The sequence below is a fragment of the Mustela nigripes genome, chromosome 6 (assembly GCF_022355385.1).
Source record: "Mustela nigripes isolate SB6536 chromosome 6, MUSNIG.SB6536, whole genome shotgun sequence".
Lineage (NCBI taxonomy): Eukaryota > Metazoa > Chordata > Mammalia > Carnivora > Mustelidae > Mustela > Mustela nigripes.
Window position 1 is genome coordinate 86,146,145 of NC_081562.1, and position 18,841 is coordinate 86,164,985.

The 18,841-nt window shown below is 46.2% G+C and overlaps 1 protein-coding gene and 1 pseudogene across 4 annotated transcripts in view; one reads left to right on the top strand and one right to left on the bottom strand.

The window, feature by feature from the left end:
- Positions 1-12,964, bottom strand: part of POU6F1 (POU class 6 homeobox 1) — a 29,173-nt gene extending 16,209 nt beyond the window's left edge. The window contains exons 1-3 of one of the 4 annotated variants that reach the window (XM_059403136.1): positions 12,486-12,962; positions 8,135-8,187; positions 663-756 (exon numbers count right to left, since the gene is read on the bottom strand). The gene's annotated coding sequence lies outside the window, so the exon portion shown is untranslated. Of the gene's footprint in view, positions 1-662; positions 757-8,134; positions 8,188-12,485 lie in introns of all 4 variants that reach the window. The other 3 variants (XM_059403138.1, XM_059403135.1, XM_059403137.1) reach the window with 3 other exon arrangements.
- Positions 6,575-6,657, top strand: LOC132020939 (U4 spliceosomal RNA; annotated as a pseudogene).
- Positions 12,965-18,841: the final 5,877 nt, after the last annotated feature.

Genomic DNA, 18,841 nt, shown 5'->3' on the forward strand with positions numbered 1-18,841 from the left:
CCCCCCCCCCACCATGCAGGGCTTGATCCCAGGACCCCAGGATCATGACCTGAGCCAAAGACAGAAGCTTTAACCCACTGAGCCACCCAGGTGCCCCATAAAGTAAACTCTAAAGAGTAAAGTGAACTCACGACCCCAAAGTCAAGAGTCACATGCTCTACCAACCATGCCAGCCAGGTGCCCCATACATATTTGTATATTTTAATTTCACTTTTTTGAAACAGCTTAGGGGCACCTGGGTGGCTCACTCAGGCGTCTGTCTTCGGCTCAGGTTATGATCCCAGGGTCCTTGGATAAAGTCCCACACCTGGGCTCCCTGCTCAGTGGGGAGCCTGCTTCTCCCTCTGCCCCTACTCCCCAGCTCACGCCCCCTCTCCCTTTTTCTCTCTCTGCCTGAAAAAAATAAATAAAATCTTAAAAAAAAAAAAAAAAAAAAAAAAAATATATATATATATATATATATATATATATATATAGTCACAGCTTAAAGGCCCCAACTCAGTCCCTGAGAAATCCTAGCTGGTAACTACATCTGGATGGGTTAAGTAACCAAGAATTTGGTAAGAAACAGGTACTGACGGGTTCTCTGGAGTCTTCCCCGTGGACACACGCTGGGGTCCATGACCCTCACTCCCCCCGCCTCTTCCTGCCCCAGCATATACCTGCTCATTGACAGTCAGAGATGACTCTGGCCCAGCTCCAGGATCCATGGTCACTTGTCAGGGTCGGGTGGGGGCCGGCCCACACCTAGCACATCTGTGGGATGACATGGGACAGGAAAAGCAAAGGCTGATGTGATGTAGTCATACAATTTCTGTATCACCTTGAAAAGTCAGGAGTAGAATGGTAAGAAGTGAGCGAACCTAAGTTCTCTCAGGTGTCTATAGAAGTAAACAGGATTCTAAGGACTTTAAAACTAAAGCGTCTCGCTTCCTACAGCATCCCAGGAGGATCTACACTCAGGAGGAGCCAGGGTGACCAGAAGAAAGAGAAGGGCAGGTATTTGTCTTTGGAGTCCCCCAGTCTGCAGGGAGAGGGCAGACCCAGCAGAACCCAAGCTAATCAGAGGGCTTCTCAGGGAAGTTTGAGCAGACTTTGAGCAAGTTTGAGCAGACTTCCTGGGAGAGATGGTGAAGACAGGGATATATTAAAACAGTAGTCCCCAACCTGAATATGCACGATCATCATCTAGAGCACTTACTAAAAATACAGACACCAGATTCCCCTGAAGCAAGCATCCCCAGAGAGTCTGATTCAGCAGGTGGATCCCACAAAATCAGCTCGCAAGTGATTCTGTGGCAGTGGCCTAAGGACACTACTGGCCTTTAACACCAGAGGCAGGACAACCTCCCAGATCTCGGAGCAGTGGCCAAAGGCAGGGAGAGGGAGTGGAAGGAACCCCTGTGAAGACCAGATTGGCTGGCTGGAGCCACAAACCGGTAGGGTCATTAAAAAATAAAGGTATAAAGGGGACAAACAGGTTTAGATACTTACATAGAAAAGTAGGCAATTAACACTGACGTTGAGAGCCTCTATTGCTAAGTGTTTATGTAACACTTATTCCTGCTCATTATTCATGCCAGCTGGGGGAAGAGGGTATTATGACCCAGGTGCAGATGAGGAAAGTAAATTCAGAGACATGTTCTAGATTCTAGATCTTTTCCTCCCTCTTTCAACCGTGGGTGGGTTGATCGGTCTTCCTTTTTTATGATTTTATTGATTGAGGTAAAATTTACCACTGTAACCATTTTAAAGTGTCAAACTAAGTAGAATATAATAGATTTACAATATTGTGCACCCATCACCACAATTTAGTTCCAGGATATTTTCATCATCCCCCAAAGGAAACCCCATTAGCTGTTACTTCCTTTCTCTGCCACCTCCAGCCTCTGGCAACCACGAATCTGCTTTTTTTCTTTATGGATTTGTCTAGTCTCCATATTTCATAAGTGGAATCATACAATAAATGGCCTTTATGTCTGCCTTCTTTCACTTAGCAAAATTTCCCCAAGGTTTATCCATGTTGTAGCATGTACCAAGACTTTAATCCTTTTTATAGCTATGGAATAGCCGATAATATTGGGGGCGGGGTGTGCTCCTGGCACTGTCTGCACGGGCTCAGGGAGAGGCAAATAGAGATTTCATTTCCAAGATGGAAAGTTTATCAAGCTCAGAGGTGACTTTACCGAGTTCTCCCCTGGCCCAGGCCCTGACCCAGCACCTCCCGGCACAAGCAGTTCAAGACAAAAACCTATTAAGTGCAACACTTCATGAGTAAGGAAAACAAGATCTTCATTTAATCCCTATTACAGCATGGTAAAATGTCTTAAAGTAGAGAATGAAGTAAACCTATCAGACCTTTTCAAAGAAACCAGTATCTTCACCAGAAAAAAACTACTTGTAATTTTAAGAACATTTTTAGGGTGCCTGGGTGGCTCAGTTGGTTGGGCAACTGCCTCCGGCTCAGGTCATGATCCTGGAGTCCTGGGATTGAGTCCCATATCCGGCTCCCTGCTTGGCGGGGAGTCTGTTTCTCCCTCTGACCTGTCCCCTCTCATGCTCGCTCTCTCTCCCTCTCAACCTCAAAAAAATAAAACACATAGATCGCAAAGGTGAAGAAAGGACGTATTCCATAAAACACGTTTCAGGATATGGATGCATGTGGATCTGTGCACTCGATCCTGGGTCACACGGTGATCTCCAAAACGGTTTTGAGTGAGGCTGTCCCAAACACGGATTAAATGAAGAACAAGCAAAATTGGATGAAGCAGGTTCAGGGAAAGGAAGACCTTTTTCGGGGACAGAAACTAGCATAATGTACGGACCAAAGAAGGCCTTGTGTCAGTTACGGGGTCGCTCCAAAAGGAGTGTAGAAGCTGTAATCAGCTGTTGCTTTATGATGGGCAGCCGGCTGAAACTGGCAGCAAGACTCAGCCTTGCTAAGCTGCTAGCCCACTATGGGTTCGATGACCAATTGCTATACTCCAGCAGAAATGAAGGAAAAAACGGTGTTTAATTTATAATTTTCCCCTAGGATTTTTTTGAAAATGATAATGTAATTAAAAGATATTTATACACTTTTTGAAGATACTTATACATTTTATTTTTTTTAAAGACTTTATTTATTTATTTGACACAGAGAGAAGAGAGAGACCATAAGCAGGCAGGCAGAGAAAGCAGCAGGAAGCAGGCTTCCTGAGGAGCAGAGAGCCCTATGCGGGTCTTGATCCCATCCATTCCTGAGATCATGACCTGAGCAGAAGGCAGAGACTTAACCCACTGAGCCACCCTTGACGATCCTTATGCATTTTAAAGGGAAGATATAAACCATTAGGGCTTAGAGAAAGTTATCCTGATGACCATCAGTGTAGGGCACTCTTAGAGAAACTAAATCATAAAATGAAAATTCAGTATTTTGAATAAACTTGCCAAAGAAAGCGTGACATTTAAAGAAATGTGAAAAAAAAGTTTAATCGTGATTAAATAATTTGGACAATTGTGGAAGTCAGTTTTAATACATTGTTCTGTTTATTATGGCAAAAAATTTTATTTTAAATTAAAAAAAAAAAAGGTCCAACCTGGTGAATGTCTAAACCTAAACTGGCCTAAAAATGCCTGCCTCTCTCCTAATTTGTGACCCTGATTTCCATTCATTTACTACATATTTCCATCTGGATGGTCTAATAGGCAATTAAACTCATGTCTTGAAAAAAAAATCCACTGTATGGATACATTACATTTTGCTTATCCGTTTATCAGTCGATGGATGTTTCAGTTGTTTCTACCTTTTGGCTGCGTGAATAGGGCTTCAGTGAATTTTTCCGTACAAGTTTTTGTTTGAACGCTTGTTTTCAATTCTTTGGCATATGTACCTAAGAGTGTAATTGCTGGCTTAGAGGTTTTAGGGTCCTCACTCTATGGCATAGGTTTTAGGGTCCTCACTCTATGGCAGAATGTTCCTTGGCCAAGAAGGCAAGGGGGACCACAAGGTTCCTTTTCTCCCTTTCCTTCCCTAACCATCTAGCTTAGGGATGAAAGGAAAGGCAAGAAATTCAAGACACTGGGGTGCCTGGGTGGCTCAGTGGGTTAAAGCCTCTGCCTTCGTCTCAGGTCATGATCCCAGGGTTCTGGGATGGAGCCCTGCATCGGGGGTGGGGGGTCTCTGCTCAGCAGGGAGCCTGCTTCCCCCCCTTTCTGCCTGCCTCTCTGCCTACTTGTGATCTCTGTCTGTCAAATAAATAAATAAAATCTTAAAAAAAAAAAAAAAGAAATTCAAGACACCTAGCAATTTGAAAAAGGAGTAAATAAGGCTCCCCTCTTCAGGCAGGACTAGGTGGGGCAGAAAGGGGAGAGGAATTTGCTGGAAGACCTAGTAGGCACCTTCCACCCTCACTGGGACTCTGGCCTCATCCCTGGGTGATGTCCTCCTCCAGATTTTGTACATGGGGATCTTCTGTGAGTTTTGCCAACTTGGCAACTTACCACCACTTTGGGATGGGAACTGGGATGAGCCAAAAAATTTGTAACATACAGAAGTCAGTTAGCAAGTCATCTGCAAATTCAAATAAAAGGCAGAGACAAAACAGAGCGGAAAGGTGTGCAAAGTAAATTTGGGTCCATTATAGCTTGATACACACATTTCACGGGGGAAGGATTTTCCAATTCCAAAGGCCTTCAGGTGGGAGGCATCCGTAGCCAGTCATTGTGGGGCAAGGGCCATCTGTTCAAGAGGGGCTTAAAGCGTGCTCCCAGTCTTGTGGCCACTGGTCCCTTGGGGCCAACCATGGCCACTCACAGGAAGTGATTAAGCAAGTGTCCACTTTGTGACTGTGTTATTAGGGGGATTTAAGCAGTACAGAGGCTCAGGTAATCCTAACATCCTTTCCACCCTCGAAATTCTATGACCTTATGTGGACCTGGTTCCTCAATATTTAGTCCTTTGTGTCAAGGGAAAAGGCAGTCCTGGCTCAGAGCCTCTGCCCACACACAGGCACACTCTGACCAACTGACCAGGCTTCTGCCCTCCAGAAAGGCATGCAGTACAGAGACAAATGCCTCCCTCATCTCAGACCCCAGAACTTACTCATCTCCCTTCGTCTTGGCTTTAGATGGCTCCTATCAGAGATACATGTGATGGAAACACCTCTCCAATCTGCAGACACTCAGCATTTTGACTCTGAACGCTGTCCTGTGTGCTTCCTAGCTCAGTATCTGTGCAGACTTTCCCCTGCACCAGGTCCCAGGCCCCTGCCAGGAACTTTCCACATTTTTCAAGCCTAAGTCTGTGCTTGGCCTCACTGACGAGACAGCAGCCATCTTTAGTTTGTATTTTGACCAGTTCCCCAATGACTGCGGTGAACGGCCTCCTTTGAGCTCACGTTGCCATGCCATGTCCACAGCCTGAGAGCCAGTGAGAAGCAATGATCCTTGGTCTGTTTGAAGAGAAGGGGCTCCTGTGATCACTCCGGCAGTAGAACTCGACACCATACACAGCACAGCGGAGCTGCTCTGGGTAAAGCTGGGACCGGAGCCAGAGCCCACCTGGAGCCTCCTCCTGGGTCTTCTTTCTCCAATGAGACGAGTGAAACACACCTGACTCAAACCGGGCAAAGCACCTCAGTTGGTTCCCAGAGAGTTTATTTATCCCTCGCTTTCCTGGACTAACATCTAAAAACACAGGTAACCTTGAGGGGAGAGTGAACTGTTGGTGCCGAGGCATTTGCCCACAATCCGAAAATCGAGAGGTCTGGGACCATCCAGGAGTTCCAGTGGAGGGGATGGAGTCAGGGGACCTCCTTTGGCAATTGCTTTGGACCTGCTTAGAGCAACGTTCCAAGGCACCCAGGAGGAGCATTAGGAAATATCAAACAAGGGCACCTGGATGGCTCAGTCAGTTAGACTTCTGCCTTCGGCTCAGATCCTGATCCCAGCGTCCTGGGATCGAGCCCCACATTGGGCTCCCTGCTTAGCGGGGAGCCTGCCTGTCCCCCCAGTTGTGCTCTCTCCCTGTCAAATAAGTAAATAAAATCTTAAAAAAAAAAAAGTAAATCTTGGGGTGCCTGGGTGGCTTAGTTGGTTAAGCAACTGCCTTTGGCTCAGGTCATGATCCTGGAGTTCCAGAATCAAGTCCCACATCGGGCTTCCTGCTCATCGGGGAGTCTACTTCTCCCTCTGACCTCTCCCCTGCCATGCTCTCTCTCTCTCTCTCAAATAAATAAAATCTTAAAAAAAAAAAAAAATCTCAAACACATCCAAAACCCCCTAGAGGAGCCTGAGATCCTATTAGGAAAAATCCTGAAATGTTTCGTCCTTCATCTATTCAAATATTTCAGTGGCTATACGTGCTGGACATTGGGGATACAACGGGGGAGAAACCCTTTCCTGGCTTTGTTAAGAAGCCTTCAGTCTAACATGGAGTTAAGGAAACAGAGAGAACTGTGGTACAGTATGTTTCAGTGTCATGGTGGATAAACAAGGGCTAGAGGATCCACCGAAGGGATACCTGCTGCAGTCTGGGGTGGTCCCTTCTCCCTCATTCCAGGGTTGCACGTGGTTCCAACATGAAATGTTATACAGCTTTGCGCAGTGGCAGTATCGTAGCCAATGAGGTTTATCCGAGGCGTGATTATTGCTAATTGAAAACTTTTCCCAACATGAAATGTTATGTATGCAGAATCTTACGCCATGTGGAGGAAAATGGAAATTCTTGTGCGGGATGCTGACTTTTTCTTTTGAAGATTTTTTTTTTTTTTTTTTTTTTTTTTTTGACAGACAGAGATCACAGTAGACAGAGAGGCAGGCAGAGAGAGAGAGGGAAGCAGGTTCCCTGCTGAGCAGAGAGCCAGATGCGGGGCTCGATCCCAAGACCATGAGATCACAACCTGAGCCAAAGGCAGAGGCTTAACCCACTGAGCCACCCAGGTGGCCCAGGATGCCTACTTTTAACACAGACTCCTTTCTGTGATTTTCATCCCTCCCTTAACACTTCATGTGGCTGAGGTTTTCAAGGTGTAAAATACCTTCTCACTCTACATTCGATTTTGCAGCAGGCGTCTCCTCTTCATGAGGTCAGTGGACTCTAAAATATGGCTGATTAAGCTGAAATTAGTTTTACCTGTACTCAGCTGAAAGAAAGCCACACTTACTGTGGGAAATCACCTTTCAGAAATTTGACTTAATTCTCTCAGGGTTGTTTGTCCACATTGGCATCTCCAGCTCTAGGCTTCTTTTGTATTTAAACCATGTTTGCACTTACCTCTTGCAAAGCTGCCATTCAGAAAGGCCACAATGATGGGACAGCAGGATACTGGCAGAGATGGGGAACTAGGGCTGAGCTCACTGGTGCTTTCAAGGCTTTACCTCCTCCCTAGATGGGCTCACTGAGTCACACAAGGATCAAATTGGGACTGCATCTCGGAAGTTCAGCCTCAGATATCCAAATGCCTACTAATTGTTCATATCATCTCGTACTCAACATGTTCAAAAACGAACTCCTAATTTCTTTGTCTTTTTTTTAAGTAGGCTCCACGTGCAATGAGGCTTGAACTCACAACCTTGAGATCAAGACCTGGGTTGAGATCAAGAGTCAGACACTTAACTGACCGCACCACCCAGGCGCCCCCAAACCCATTCCACCTGCATGCAGCCTTCCCCATCTCGGCCTATGGGCAGCTTCATCTTTCCACAGATGCTCAGGCCAAAAGCCTTGCCATCATCCTTGCCTTCTCGCTTATGGCTCACATTTGCTCCTTCACCAAATCCTACAGGCTCTCCCTTCCAGGATGCCCAGAATTCCCCCACTTAACACTGCCACGCCAGTCCACACAGCTTTCATACCTGGTGTGAAGGAACACCACCACATCCCTGCATACAACTATAATCAGCCCTTTTCTTAAATTGCCAGACTCCAAAGAGGCTTCCACCTCTAAGTCATTACTGCCTGATGGATTTTCTGCATGCCCTTCCATCCTTCTCTACTTCTGGTCCCAGGACACAGATTTCCCTGCTTACACGTGCTGAAGAAGAATAATTATTTACAGTTTATCGGGATCCCTGCCCTTTATACATAGTATTATAGCGAGCACCCTCTGGAGACAGAGACTGTAGGGTTCATCATCCCAGCTTTGGTATTTACCAGCTGCGGGCCTCAGGACAAATGCCTGAACTTTGGTGCCTCAGTTTCTTCATCTGAAAAAATGAGAGAAATAGCATCAACTTCATAGGGTTTGACTGAATAAATTAATGCATAAATTAATGCATGTCAAAGTTTAGATCGATGCCTGGCACACAGTAAGGGCTCAGAAAATGGGAGCTATTATCCTAATTTACATACATTATCTCATTTGAGTTTAGTGCAGCAATTAAGAAGCTAGATTCATCTCTCAGTTTTAAGATGTCTTCGGTGTGACACCTTGGACAAGGACCTAACCTCTCTATGCCTCAGTTACCATATTTGAAACGGGGCTAGTGTGACAGTAAATGGCATAAGCGTTCAACGTATCTTAACTATTATTATTCAATTCTGACACTGGCGCCCCCCACACCATAGTGCAAATCCATACTGAAACGGAACCAACTGTGTGACTTTCCACATGGGGGGAAGGTAACTTCTGTTTTCTCAGGGATAAATAATAAGAGAGCTTACCTCAGAATTATTGTATAAAACACTAGGAACAATTGGTTATTATTACTCCCATTTTTACAGATAGAAAGTTGAGGATTAAAGAGAGGTAAGGGTATGGGCTTTGGAGGGAAACCTAGACTCAGATCCCAGTTTGGCCATGAAATAGCTGTATGATCTCGGTGTGATCTTAGCCTCTACGAAGCTTAAATTCCTCATCTTTTTTTCTTTTTTAAATTTTATTTATTAATTTGGGAGAGAACAAAACAGAGTGTGCACACATTAGTGGGAGCGGGTTGGAGGGCAGAAGGAGGGGGAGAAGCAGACTCTCCATGTAGCAAGGAGCCTGACCTGGGGCCCTGAGATCATAACCCGAGTCCAAGGTAGATGCTTAAACAACTGAGCCACCCAGGCACCCCTAATTTCCTCATCTTTAAAACAGTGATTAAATGGGAAAATATGCGGTTGTTATAACGGTGATACGAGATTGTGTAAGTGAAATGCGTAGCATGGTGCTCTTATTATGATCCTAGTTTTATTGACAGTGAAATGGAAGGAGAGAAAGCTCAGGTGACTTGCCCAAGGGCACAGAAAAGTCAATGGCAGACTCAAAATTCAACACAGTGTTCACCTGTCCCAGACAGGTATCCTCCTAACAATAACAAATAACAATAACAATAAAGAACTTTCTCTCCGTAATGGTAAGGGGCCAATTTGGGTCCCCAAGGATCAGGACACATTGAAAATGAAAACTCTCAGTTCTCCAGACAACCCTCTCCACCTCCCCACCCCGCCCTCCATCCACAAGCAGAGATTAATAGCTTGGTAAACTGCTAACAGACCAGCTAGGCATTCAGATGGGCCAGAAAAAGGTGAAGGAGAAAAAGATAGGAAAGCAGTGAATAACTTTAATTCCCCCTTTCCAAACTCTCATGTATAATCGTAGACATATATAGGCTAACAGTAAACACTAGTTTAATAAAGACACATTTAGATTTAGTTTCTCCTCCTGTTCCCATGCCCTTGTGCCCAAACATGATTCATCCCAGGCAGGGTGAAGGGAGGAGGCAAATGAAATGTGAAAAATAAAGAGTAGGTATATTTCCCCACTAGACTGTAAACTCCAAGGAGATCCACCCACTTATTAACATGCCCCAGTGCCTAGTATAATACCTGGTACATAACGGGGTGTGTGTGTGTGTGTGTGTGTGTGTGTGTGTGTGTGTGTGTGTCTATGAGCCAAAAATACAAACTAAGAAATCAGGTTATATCACTTGCCCTCCTCATACTTCCTACCTTCTCCCTTGAAACACAGACCCTATTTCAATTTTTTTTTGTTCCCATTCACAGTTCTAGGACTACTTAAAAATTGTTTCAAAGAGGGGTGCCAGGGTGGCTCAGTGGGTTAAAGCCTCTGCCTTCAGCTCAGGTCATGATCCCAGGGTCCTAGGATCGAGTCCTGCATTCGGCTCTCTGCTCAGGAGGGAGCCTGCTTCCTCCTCTCTCTGCTTCCTCTCTCTGTCTGCCTCTCTGCCTACTTGTGATGTCTGTCTGTCAAATAAATAAATAAAGGGACGCCTGGGTGGCTCAGTTGGTTAAGCAGCTGCCTTCGGCTCAGGTCATGATCCCAGCGTCCTGGGATTGAGTCCCACATCGGGCTCCTTACGCAGCAGGGAGCCTGCTTCTCCCTCTGCCTCTGCCTGCCATTCTGTCTGCCTGTGCTCGCTCTCTCTCCCTCTCTCTCTCTCTGATAAATAAATAAAATCTTTTAAAAATAAATAAATAAATAAATAAAATCTTTAAAAGAAAAAAAGATACATTACTGAGGAATCAATTAAAAAAAAATTGTTTCAAAGAAGTAGCAATAAGTTCTGGAGAACCCTAACCACACTTACCCCTTCCTAATGTGCAATCCAGCTTCCCTCCTATTCCCTCTGTGGCCTCACTGACCCTCATTCTGACACAGAAAGAGCTTGGGGCTTAAAGGCAGAAGACCCAGATTGAGCACTGCTTCCCCTCAAGTAATCTCCCTAAGCCTCAATTTTCTTATTTGTAAATTGGAGCTAAAGGATAGTACCCGCCTCATGGGTTACTAAGGATTAAATTGGTAACATTTATGTAAGGCACTTAAAACTAGGCCTGGCACACAGCAAACACTATGTAACACTTACTACTATTGTTATTACTATTTTTAAAGTAGGCTCCATGCCCAGCAAAAAGCCCAGTGCAAGGCTTGAACTCACAACCCTAAGATCAAGACCTGAGCTGAGACTGAGAGCAGGATGCTTAACTGACAGAACCACCCATGGCATATAAAAATAATGTTATTATTTTTAATTGAAGTATAAAGTATGTATATAAAAATGTTTTCAATTGTAAAGTGTTAAAAATTCAAAGATTACTATTATGATTTTATAGGCAGTAAATCTTGGGGAGAGGGATATGATCTTATCCCATGTTCCTTCATTATGCAGAGAACCCTTAGAGAAGCAAATTTCTTCTGATTCACTTTTTCTTAGTTTCTAGATATACCTTCAAAAGAGAAGAAATAGCTCATCTCTCTCTCTCTCTCACTCACACACACACACGTTATCACTCTATGGTATGACTTTGTAGCTTTCATGGTTATGATTGGCCTTCCCTGGACCCCCTAGCCACCACCACCACCTAAACTGAAAACTCCATGACAGGGTAAGTTCTATCTGTATTGCTCAGAGCATGGCACATACTAGGTACTTTTGTTTGACCAAGGAACACAGTGAAGTTCTCCGGCACATACTCAAAACCAAAATGAACAAACTTGAAAACAGGTCACAGAAATATCACCCTGCACCAGGGCTTCTATCCAAATGGAATATATGGGATTCTTCCTCAGAAAGCCCTGTTTACTCCTGTTGGCTGCCTCGGAATACCAAGATAAGGGGTGGAGGGATATATGTCCATAAACAATTCAAGACCAGCCTCTACTTTTGGAGCAAGGAATCTGGAAAAGCAGATGAGGCTACAATCTCTGCAAAGAACTTCTTTCCGTTTGTCTGGAAAGGCTTCCTGACCCTGTTTGATTTCCCCCTGCCCTGCGGCTGAGGCTTTTCTGGGGTTTCAGGCTTCCAGCCACCGCGGAATGGGGGATCCCAACGCTAAAGTGGGGATCACAAGGCACCCTGGCGCTCCCTTGGCCTTGCCAGGTGAGAATGGCCGGGAAGCACAAATCTGGCCCATTATTATGATATTTATTAATAATAATATTGTTATTAAATATTTATGAAGTGCTCATGCTCTGATCGTTGGTTACCCTCCCACCATTCCTCCACGCTTCCAGCAACGGCTAGGTTCCTAACCCCGAGTTCCACCAGTGCTCCCTGTGTACTGTCGCTGGGGAGAATGGTGACAGGTCGCCCAGGCCGACTCAGTTGACCTTCACCGCCGGGAACCCAGGCGTCCGGGTTCTCCCCTGGGGCGGGAATCCGCTCCCGGTCGCCACCGGGTCAGTGTCTGTAACGTCCGCTCCCGTCCGTATCCCACCTGGACTTCAGGGGAGGGGCCCGGTCCAAGATCCCCACGGGGTCCACCTGGCGGCAGCCCCCTCCCCTCTTCGGGTCCCCGCCGGCCGGCTGGCGGGCGAGGGCGCGGCCCCAGGAGTCTCCGGCCCCAAGCGGGCGGCCGCGCGCAGTCTCATTCCCAGAGCTACCCGCCGCCCCGGCCCGGCATCCCGGCACCCCGGCCCCGCGGCATTTTTTCTCTTTATCATAAATATATAAATTATGCTAATTACGGGCATTGCATATTAACCAAACCCGAAACCTCCCCTGCCCGGCCCCCTCCCCCTCCGTGCAAACCCCTCCCCGCCCCGGACCCCGCTACTTACCGGAGCCCGAGCCCGAGCCGCCTTCGCCCCCGGTGCCCGGCGGCCACCGATTAGAGATTCATCTCACAGCTCGGGCCAGGGGGCCGGGGCCGGGGCCGGGCGGCCGCCGCCCGCAGACAAAGAAGCCAGTGCGGCTTGGCTGGACTCGGCTCGGCCCGGGAGCCGGTCGGGACCCACCGCCACCCCCGGGCCCCCAGGCCCGGCTGGGCAGAGCCGAAGGGGACTCCGCGGGCTGCGCTGGGCGGAGGGGGGGGCGGCCGGGAAGCGGGAAGGGGGAGCTGGGGGGGGGCGGCAGGTATATATATTTTTCTTCTTTCCCCCCTTCCACAACCCCCCCTTTTTCCTCCCCCCCCCTTTTTTCCCTCCTTCTGCTACTTGGATTTTTTTAGCTGCTGCGTCATGAGCATAATTTATGCAAAGAGCTTTGCCGCATGCTGCACCGCGCGCGCCAGCCGCCGGGGGCGGCGGGCTGGGCGGGCGGTGGAGGAAGGGAGGGGATCTGGGGAGCCGGGAACGAGGAGGGGTGGGGGTGGGGTGGGGTGGGCACCCTCCGCAGTTGGTCACGCCGGGAGGCCCCAGGGCTCTCTTCCCGGGCTGGAGTGGAGGGTCCGTGAGGCGGGTCACGCAGCCCCCCCCCCCTCCCCGGGGTTGCTCGAGGTGGTTTCATTTTGGAAGGTGCGAGAGGGGGAGCAGGAGCACGGGAGTCCGAAGTGGGGACCTGTGCCACATTCCGTGCAGCCAAGGGTTGGGCGGTGACTCCCAGCCACCGCCGTCTTTCCTCCCTAGTTAGTCAACTGTACTCCTCATCGTGGAAAGTCAAGTTCAGGTCCATTCCCGAGCCCCAGGCCAGAACCCCAGTGCGAGACGGGAGCGGAGGTGGGGGGACTTAACCGGCGTTCAGCCAGCGTCGAACCTCCAATTGGTTGTGCCCTGGGTCCATTTCAGGGAGGGGACCCTGGTCCTGAATGCTCCCTCCGCCCTCACTCCAGTGGCGGTTGGTTGTGGGCCGTGTTGTCTAAAGAAAACTTCCTTGCCTTCTTGTCCAAGAAGACAAGAAAATGTTAAAAAAAAAAAAAAAAAAGAAAAAAGAAAGAAAGAAAAAAGAAAAAGAAAGAGAGAGAATGAAAATGACAGTTCAGTAGAATGGAGATTCTGCTTTGCTGGTGGTGATGGCACCGGGGCTTTGGTTTACCTGGAGGCTCTTGAGGTTGGGGAAGGGGAAGGGATTCGAAGACATCGAGTTTGGGACCGAGGGTAAAGCAGTTTGGAGAAGTAGTGGACAAGTGGAAGAGGAAGGAGTTGGAAGACAAAAGTAGAAGAGAAGGAATGAGGGGAGAGTTGAGGAGGGAGACTGGAAATTCAGTGATTGCAGCCTCAGGCCATCAGTCTGGACTGCACCCCCTCTGCTCCCACCCCCGCCAATTTGCTGGTTAATGGAGAGCAGGGAGAGAGTTGTTTAGTGTAGTTTAGTATAGTTTGAGGGGAATGGAAGTGGAGCCCCAGCCCTCCCAGGACTGTACTGTAAGCCCCCTGGTGGAATACATTGCTGGGGAGAAGGGGGGAAGTGGGTGCCAAGTGGCCTCACACCATCACTCCTACACACTCTCCAGAATGTTGCCAGGAGCATGCTCACACCCAGAGGTCCTGGTCACAGAAGCTTCCCCCTGGAGGCCCAACATTATCATTTGCCTGGCCAGAAGGGCTCTGGTTCTGTCCCTCTGCTGTTTGTACCTGAGGGTGAGGAGATACGGCTGGTAACAGATTTATAAGAAACCAATGGATTAGGAGTCAGAATATTCAGGTTTGAGTCCCAACTCTTCCACTCACAGTCCAGGCCAGTAATTTAACTTCTTCATTACTTTATAAAATGAGGGTTCTATCTATAATCACTACTTCATAGGATTAAGAAGTTTAATAGGCTGTATGTAAAAGCACTTTGAAAACTATAAGCTCTATACTGTTGTAAGATATCTGTATGATAGTTACATCCACTTTTTAAAAAGATTTTATTTATGTATTTATTTGTCAGAAAGAGAGAGAGCAGGGGAGCAGCAGACAGAAGTAGAAGCAGGCTCCCTGCTACGGGTGACCCCCACCTTTGAGACTCTATCCCAGGACCCTGGGATCATGATCTGAGCCAAAGGCAGACACTTAGCCAACTGAGCCACCCAAGTGTCCCATAGTTGCATGCGTATTAATGGCTTTGTGAAACTCTGACACGTCATGGTATTATTTCTCTTGGGAGTTTTGTTTGGTCTGTCTATAGGCTCTTCCCCTCAGACTGTAAATTCCTCAGGAGTACAGGCTGTGTTGTATCTCCCACTACGCTGTGTGAAGGAGGAACACAGTCTTGCTATGGATCATTCTCATACAAAAGTGGAAACTCTTAGTCTGTGGGACTTGGTTTGGTGCTACACACACATCAAATGCTTTGAATGACTTGAATGTCATTAAAAAAAAAATGAATGTTTTTAAAAAATAGTATTTTATTTATTTATTTGACTGAGAGAGAGTGTGAGCAGTGGGGAGAAGCAAGGCGAGAGGGAGCAGCAGACTCCCTGATGAGCAGGGATCCCAGGATGCTGGGGTCATGACCTGAGCCTAAGGCAGCTGCTTAACCAACTGAGCCACCCAGGTGTCCTGTCAAGGATAGTTTGAAGAGGGGCACCTGGGAGGCTTAGTGGGTTAAAGCCTCTGCCTCCTGCTGAGGTCTTGATCCCAGGGTCCTGGGATCAAGCCCCGAATCAGGCTCTCTGCTCAGCAGGGAGCCTGCCTCTCTGCCTACTTGTGATCTTTGTCTGTCAAATAAATAAATAAAATATTAAAAAAAAAAAAAAAGGATAGTGTGAAGAAAGAAAAAGATGTGATGGAAAGGGTTGAGGGAGCCATACACCAAAATGTCAATTGTGGTTTTCTCTGGAAAAAGGAAACCTTTAATTTATCCTATGTATACTTCTGTATTGCTTCAATTTTTTAAAAAAGATGTTATTTATTTGAGAGAGAAAGAGCATGAGATGGGGGTGCGGGTGGGAGAGAGAAGCAGACTCCCTGCTGAGCAGGGAGCCAGACAAAGGACTCCATCCTGGGACTCCCAGTCCCAGTCATCCAACCAACTGCGCCACCCAGGAGCCCTGCATTTCTTGAATTTTTGATGATAAGCATACATTAACTTTTTTGTATGTTTAATTTTTTTTTTTGATGATTTTATTTATTTATTTGACAGACAGAGATCACAAGTAGGCAGAGAGGCAGGCAGAGAGAGAGGAAGGGAACCAGGGTCCCTGTTGAGCAGAGAGCCAGATGCAGGCTCCATCCTAGGACCCTGGGATCATGACCTGAGCTGAAGGCAGAGGCTTTAACCCACTGAGCTACCTAGGCACCCCTATGTTTAATTTTTTAAAAATTTTATTTATTTATTTGACAGAGAGAGAGAGAGATCACAAGTAGGCAGAGAGGCAGGCAGAGAGAGAGGAGGAAGCAGGCTCCCCGCAGAGCAGAGAGCCTGATGTGGGGCTCAATTCCAGGACCCTGAGATCATGACCTGAGCCAAAGGCAGAGGCTTTAACCCACTGAGCCACACAGGCGCCCCATATTTTTAATTTTTTAATTCAGGTCTAACATGGGCACACAGTAAAGCACCTAAGTCTTAAATGTACAACTTAAATTTTTACATAATTATAAATCACCGAGATATAGAACATTTCTGGACACCTGGCTCAGTCAGTGAGGATGCGATTCTTGACCTCAGGGTTGCAAGTTCAAATTGGATGTGGAGCTTACTTACAAAAAAAGAAAAGAGCATTTTCAAAACCCAAGAAGACTCTCCTGTGCTCCTTGATAGTCAATAAACTCCCAGTTACCAATCTTCTGAATTCTATCCCCACAGATGAGTTTTGCTGGTTCTTGAACTTCATATAAATGGAATCAGACAGTATGGGCTCTTGTGTCTGCCTTCTGTCACTCAACATATGTTCCTGAGATTCACCCATGTTGTTGTGTCTAGCAGGACTATTTGTTCTTTTCTTATTGCTGTATATATTCCATTGCATAATTATGCCACAGTCTACTATTGATGGGCATTTGGGCTATTCCTGTTTTTGTTCCTTCTATGGATAAAGCTGTTAGGAACATTCTTGTGCAAGTCTTTTGGTGAATATATGCACTCATTTCTCCTGGGTAAATACTGAGGAGTGGAATTGCTAGGTTTGGAGTATATATTTAACTTTCATCGAGTCTGCATTTTCAATAATGTTTGAATGAATTTATGTCCTTAGTAGTAACATATGAGAATTCTGGTTGTTTCACATCCCCTCTAATACTTGTAATACAGTTGTTGTTGTTGTTTAATATTGCAGTGCAGTCTTTTTTGGAATAAGTATATATTTGATAATTTTAAAAAAGCTCCAACAATATAAATATTTTCATGGATGGGTGGAGAGAGTTGTTGCCAGTGGCTTCCTTCTGCTTCCCATGCCAAAGAAAGCTCTTCAGCAGTATCCTCAGCCCAGCACATTTTTTTCTCCTGCACTCCCACTTCCCATGCCTTCCAAGCCTGCATTTCTTTAGCAAATAGTTATTATCTACTGTATGCCAGACACTGGGCTGTGTGCTAAGTGTCCAGTGGAAAACAAAACAGACTGCTCTCTTGGAATTTATAGTCTACTAGGGAAACAGACATGAAACAAAAAATAAACACTCTATCATTACACATTACATATGTTTAAGAAAACAAGGTGGTACAAAAGAGTCATGCTGTGAGGGGGAGGGGCAGGGCAGACCTCTGAAGCAGTCAAATATAAAGCAAAGTGTAAAAGACAGTATAAACAGGAGGCAGAAGGAACAGCAAAGGCAGAAAAAGAGGCAGGGCAGAGGCCATGAGGCAGGGAAGAACTTGGCGTTCAAGAACCTGAAAGAGGACCAATATGGCTGGAACACGGCAAGTGAGAGTGCGCAGAATGGGGCTGGGAAGATAGGGCCCGCATTAGGAAGGCCTGGCCTGGTTTATCTCCTCCCAAAAACCTTCTTGAATGATACCACATTGTTCTAATTAGTATTATTTTAATTACATCATTGTTCCAGTGACTTCATTATATAATTTGTAGTTTATAGGCCATCATTCTTTTTCTGGAGAATATATTGGTTTCCCCAACAGATGTGGGGCAGGGCCTTATGTTTCCTCTATTGTCTGATCCCCTCCAAGCACTTAGCATATCAGGGGGACAGCAAGAGACTGTTGACAGGAAGAGTCCCCCGTGACACTGCACTCCATTCCTAGAAAGCTCTGGGAATCTGAGCAAATAATCCCTGGTGTCCCATCTTCCCCGCCTTGAGAACTAACCCAGTTCCAGGTCTTCAGAAATGGTCAGGGAACAATCAAATTTCCCCAGGATCCACGCGTACTCTCCTCAATACCTTCCTGGCGTCCATAGCTAATCTTGCCCCTCCCCCTCTCTAATCACCAGATTAAAGGCATCACTGCTGTTGCTAAGGGAATGAGGCGTGGGCAGGTAAGAGTGAGTTGGAGGATGATACAGCGGGGAGTCAGGTTGGTCAGCAGGAAAAGAGAAGAGAAAGACAGTGATGCATTTCCAAGTGCTTCTCTGCCAGTGTCTTCCCCTCTGTGCTACCTGCTCATTCTCTCCAAAAGCTATGAGGCTTTTTTTTTTTTTTTTTTTTTTTTTTTTTTTTTACCTCTGGAGTGTTCAATTTTACCATGTTATAGCTTGTAGTGGTTGGCCGGTTTTCACAAAACAAGGAAGCTGTTGTCCATCTTGACCTGGGTCATACTGCAGCCCTTGTGAGAATGGGTGATGAAGGAGAAGGTCCCTGAGTATTGTTAACAATGCGGGATATTTTAAGGTGAGAAGCCAGAAGGGTTTTTTAATATTCTTCTTCTTAAAAAAAAAAAAATTTTTTTTGAGAAGCCAGAGTTTTTGAAAACTTGTATGTGACAGAGTATGGCTATGCATACTCCATTTTTTTTAAAGACCTCCCACCCTGAAATGCGTGTATTTTATTCTATTTACTTTAATTTTAGCAATGATGTAGTAGAACTGTATTACTAGGCTGCTGTCACTCTGACAGATCACCCTACCCGCTCAAAGGGTAAATATGTGGGTTTTTTTCCCCATAATTTTTGTACAGTAACAAGGTGAGGAACATTTTAGCTCATAAATTATTTACCAAACCTCACAGGCATAATAGGCTGTGTGCATATTCATCAGGCCATCATCCATTATTCATAAGAAGTTCACTTCAACTGTTAGAAGAAAATGAGGTTGTTGATTGAAATGCTGAAGAAACGTGGTCTTTTGTTCTCCCCCCCCCCCCTTTCTCCCATCTGAGTAAGTCTGGAA